Here is a 5,627-nt window from a genome sequence, read left to right on the forward strand (position 1 = left end):
AACATGTCGCTCGCTCACCGCCTCAGGCTGCTCGAAAGTAAAAGCAGACGGGGGGTGAAGTCCGAGGTCCAAAAGGAGGAACTCCCGCTCCCACGAACAAAGCGAGCCCAGAAGCCATGGGAGACCGGTCACCAGACGCTGTAGCCGCCTCTCTATAGCGCGCTGGGACGTGCCACCCGGGTTTTCCAGCCACCGGTCGATGAGCTCCTGTGTGGCATCGATGAGATTTTCCCGTAGCTCCCTGGACGGGTTAAGCGCTGCTGGGTCCATGCTGTGGTCGCGTCGTACTGTCACGGTCCGGGGCAGCGGCCGTGTGGAGAGTGGAAGGAGGACTCAAAACGCAGCACTTATTCAGGTGTGAGGGTGATTTATTGATAATATCAAATATAAAGTGGGGATGGTAAAACAGAACTAAGGATGAACTAACTGGGAGAAACTACACAAAGAAATAGCAAACCTGAGCATGAAGGGAGAACAGCAGGGAGAGCACGCAGGGGATTACACCAGGTATGAACACAGACGACGCGACCAGGAGCAGAGGAAATCACACACTATAAGTACACGAAGAGACACTGGGAAATCACACACAGGTGGGGGAAACAGCTGGACCTGATTAACCTGACGAGACAGGGGAACACTAACACCAGTGAAGGAAACGGTTTCCAGGGCCTAATCCGTGGATCGACTTCCTTCGAGGCGTGGACGTCTATCAGCAGAGAATGTACCTTCACCTATCAGCAGAGAATGTCCCTTAGTCTGTAACACAGTCAAATATATTCTCAAGTAATATTCAAGCATGCCATTCGGCGTGTTAGTACGAGCGCGGGAGCAGCTTGGGAGAACAAGAAAACAGAGACTGCTTTAGATTGTCTTCCCAAAGTGACTCAACTTTATTCACAAGTACAACAGTTTATATAGAGGGTAAAATTCATGAGACAGCAGATTTATCAGTTTAAACCAGCACAGACCAAGATAAGGCAGCGTCTTCCTGCCCTTGGGTGAAGAAGCATCCTTTGTGTAGTGTATCAGTTCAGCTACAATTGTGATTATCTCAGCGACATATTTTCAAGGCACAAAACAAAGAGTTCTTTCATTAGTGAAATCTGAAACAAACCATTTGGCCTTCAACAGGCGTCTCCTAAAAGATTAAGAAACTAATGTAGCTGAGGGAGTGATCTCTGTGGTATTTCAACCTTGTACCAGCCTGTGATTCTCACACATCAATTCTTGGGTCAAAGAGAAAAATAACTAAAACAAAGGGGCCTTATTGAATGACAGAGTTTTCCTGCATAATGTCACTATAAAACAATATCCAGTAAATGCTACCATGGTACTAAAATACCTAACAGTCTCAGTGTGTTTTTCTCATACTTCCTGTTTTATTCTGATAGTCACTTGTCCTGTGTGCATCATGTTCAGATTTGCTTCCCTGTCTCAATTAGATCATGTATATATAATGTCTGCATTTCCTCCTGCTCCTCATCGTTATTTTTCTCTAGCTGCGTGTTCCACCTGTTTGTATATCTGGGGCCCTGCCAGTGAAGTTACAGTGGTCCCTCGCTATAACGCGATTCATCTTTCACGGCCTTTGAGCAATTTTACATGCTTTTTGTGTGTGTGTTGTTTTTTTTTACAGTGCATTATATTCTGTGTCGTGATTGGCTGTAGACCATTGTCAATCAATCTCGTGCTACAGTCCTGTACAGTACAGAATGCGTAAAGCTTGTCAACTTTACATAAATCTTTGATCGCTAGCAGTGTGACTCTGAAGGGCTGTACTGTATGTTTGTAAGTTTTCTCCCCAACAAACACAACAATGTTGATGAAACGTTTTTCACAGTCAAAGGCATCTGTGGGTGCCTTTGGTTTCATTCTGTAATACTGGACTTATTTTTCTACCAAGGTTTGAACTTTGAGAGTTTGAGAGAGTCATGCCTGTCTGAGACAAGTGTATAAAGTGTGTAAAGTTGGCTACTTTGCAGATTTAACCTATCGCGGGTTATTTTTTAGAACGTAACTACCACGATAAACGAGCGACCACTGTATTCATATTTACCAGCAAAATAAAGCTGTTTTGAGCTCAGTCCTGTCTCTGAGTCTCCATATTGGGTCCACAACTCTGCCTGCCATACACAGCATAACCTAACAGGTGATTTAACTTCCCATATTTCTGTCCGTCACTATGCTTTGAAGTCAGGGAAGGAAAAGACAAATTCATTTTCATTAACATCAAGTAATCCACTGATTTGATTTGATTTGATTTGGTATTTGCCTATAAATGGTTTGTTCTAAAAGAAACTGCTAATAGCTCAGGGCCAGAATCAGGATCATTTTATGATTAGTTTGCCAAAATATAATAAAATTTTCTTTTTTTATGCTGGTAACTATGTCCTATAGGAATAAAACTGCTTGCCACAATTTCACATTTCTGAATAAAAATGGCAAACAAAGCATTTACCTTAATTGTCTTCTGCCAGTATAATTTCACTCAACATGTATCTCTTTGAATGAAGCATATTTAACAGGGTAGATTTTACTTGCCTGTTTAATGAAGTGCTGCTGTTCAGCAGCTTTATGACTCCCTTCATATGTCGTGTCCACTGTAGTGTCCACTGTAGTGTCCACTGTAGTGTCCACTGGTATACTTCAAGGTGGTTCTAGATCCCAAGCTGTTTGCTGAGTAGAGCCAAACCATATCTAGCTCAACCTCATGCACTAGCTCAGTTTCCTTCTGTGGTGGCAGATTTCTTTTCTCATGCATTAATCACATATTTTAATCATATCACTTTAGAATAGCAAGAGCACTCCTGTCACTTAGTTGTATGCATGTGCACTACAAGTGGGCCTTATGCTCCACACACACAGTGAGGCCATTGTAATGGGAGACATAAAACAGATAGTGAGACGCCTTCTACTTATCAGGGATTTAAATCCTTAGGTGATGGCTAAGCAGAAAACAAGGTCATAATTCTCTCTCTGAGGGAGAAGGTTTTAAGGATGGGACTGAAGATATAGAGATGTTGTTTGTTTGAGAGTGTTCTGGAAAGGTATAAAAGAGTCCAGGGCGGTGTCCATCCTCATAAAAATGTTTGGCGTTTGATCTGAACGATTTCTCCACATTGCAATGTGTTAAAAGTAAAAAATAAAGTATACATTATTATTATTATTATTATTATTATTATTATTATTATTATTACATTAATACATTACTTGTCAGTTGCAGGTTATTGTTAAAATTTCCACAACACTTCCTCGCCAGAAAGGTGTAGTTCCATGTCTCAAGAGCTAATTTCTGCAGCCAAGGATTGGATCACCAGGGCTACTACCTTTGACTGCCGCCTGACTCACAATTTTGTAACCCAGTTTTACACTGTGTGTATGTCATTAATGCTTTTTATAACAAGATGTTTCTGCTAGGGATAAATATAAATAAACACAAATAATTAACTGAATCGTCAGAAACCTTGAAAGCTTTTTAGAGTGACTAGAGATTTGAGACTTTGAGATTCATCATGTGAAGCTACCTGCTGTGGTGACTCCTTGTGTGTAAGGGGTCAACCAAAAGTAACTTTTTCACTGTGACAGCACAATGATGTATTAGTTAGCACTTCACAGCAAGAAGGTTCTGAATTCAAAAAGTCTTTTTATGTAGACTTGGTTGCATGTTTTCCTTGTGCCCGTATGAATTATTTCCAGGTACTCTGACTTCCTCCTAGGAGCCGAAGGACACACATACTTGAATGTTTCACTCTTTGTCAGGAGTGCCATGCTGGTGACTTGTCCACACGGTGACTGCTATGATAGGCTCCAGCTCACTGACTGAAAGTGCAGATGTTTTGTTATAATGTAGATGACATTTTGTAAGGTATAGAAATTAGGGATGTCCGAGCTTAGTAGATTTGCCAAATAATCATTGCTATTGGCACCAGATGTACTAATACTAATCTAATTGTTTTACATTTTAATTGATACCCAATGTTTTTTTAAATAATTTTGTCCTAACCAGATGGAGCATGGCTGGTGAAAAAACAACTTAAATTCGTTAATCTTGGCCTGATCTTTTTATTGACATTGTTATTGCTAGTTCTTTTAAAGGCTAAAAAAATTTAGCTTTCTCTAAAAGTTGCATGGACTTTCCCTTAGCAACAGGGTGAAGAGTTCAGTCACTCAGGACGGACTCTGAGTAGAGTCAAAAGGAGCCAGTACAGGCAGACACCTCCAGGTTTGGCAAGGTGTCCCAACCAATCATGTCCTATTGTAGTGTAAAGCGCTTTGGGGTCCTTAGGGACTAAGTAAAGCGCTATACAAATACAGGCCATTTACCGTTGGCAGGAGGCCCTGGCACAGACCTGGGACTCACTGGAGAGAATATATCTAGCCTTCATGTTTCCCCAGATAATCTGAAGGAGGTGGCGAGGGCGGTCTGGGCTTCCCTGCTTAGGCTGCTGCCCCAACAACCCGAGTTCTGGTAAGCAGAAGAAAATGGATGGATGATTAATCATTTTGTAATATTAGATTTTGATCTTTTATTGAAGTGGATGTCATGAATTTTCAACCAGCGTGCATCGTTAATATTGCACAGCGCAACACATCACACTTTTCAGTCGCAGTTTATTTGTTTTTCGGATGTTTATTTCAGGCATTTTTCTTTCACTGTAACACGTAATGTTAATGTTGTTAATGCATGATGCGAAGTGCCGTACAGTTAAATGGCATGATCCATTATTGAAGAATCCGATTAATGGTTTAAAATGCCTTTGTTTAGTGAGCTTTTGACATTAAATGGTTTTTAAATTTAGCTTGTCGGTTAGTCAAATTTATTTTAAAGAAATAAAAGCATGAATAATCATGAAGATGTCCAAAAATCTTTTGTATATATTTTGTATATATTTAGCTTGCATATTCTAGCATGCTAAAAAAAAAAAAAAGCAAAAGAAGGCCAAGGGAAAAGAAAAATGTAATTATTGCCTCAACAACAGCATTAGTCCTCAAGTCTTTAACAATTAAAATGTGTTTATTTTTCAGCTTGTACAGTTTTGTAGTTTATGATTAACAGCAGTAGAAGGACACTATATATCACAGAGATCGTCTAAATTATTGGTATATATGTCTTCTTTCACCTATCATAGTGATGTGCAAACGGGTGTAAAACTGCATCACCACAAACATGTGTTTGCTCACTCAGTTGATGATCAGACAGCCAAGACGTGGTTTGTGACACATCATACACAAGAAAAAGTAGATTAAAACACAGAATATGATGATGAGTTTATCATGAGGCGAGCTGAAGGAGAAGTACAGCCTGCTGCTAGGGCAAGACAAACATCAATCGCAGAGTCCTTTGGTGTTGCAGGCAGATACTGTTGCAGAATTTTGGAAAGCGACTTATGTCTAGACTTAGGTTTTTGTGTCTATGTTTAAAAGACGAGAATTCACCACATCCTTAGAATTACAGAATCCCATTTGTTCACATTTTAGCGCACCTAAAGTGGATTATATAGACTATCCTGTATCTTTAAACATATATAGCATACTTACAGTAAAACAGCAACAGCAAGGGGTTATATAACAAATAATAAAATGACAACGCCACTTAGGGGAATTTCACCCCCAAGAACTATAAAGTC

Source organism: Aulonocara sp. 'chitande type north' Nkhata Bay, linkage group LG7 (genome assembly GCF_057382095.1).
Source record: "Aulonocara sp. 'chitande type north' Nkhata Bay isolate Kocher_YH1m ecotype deep benthic linkage group LG7, A_spYH_male_GT1.1, whole genome shotgun sequence".
Taxonomy (NCBI): Eukaryota; Metazoa; Chordata; class Actinopteri; order Cichliformes; family Cichlidae; genus Aulonocara; species Aulonocara sp. 'chitande type north' Nkhata Bay.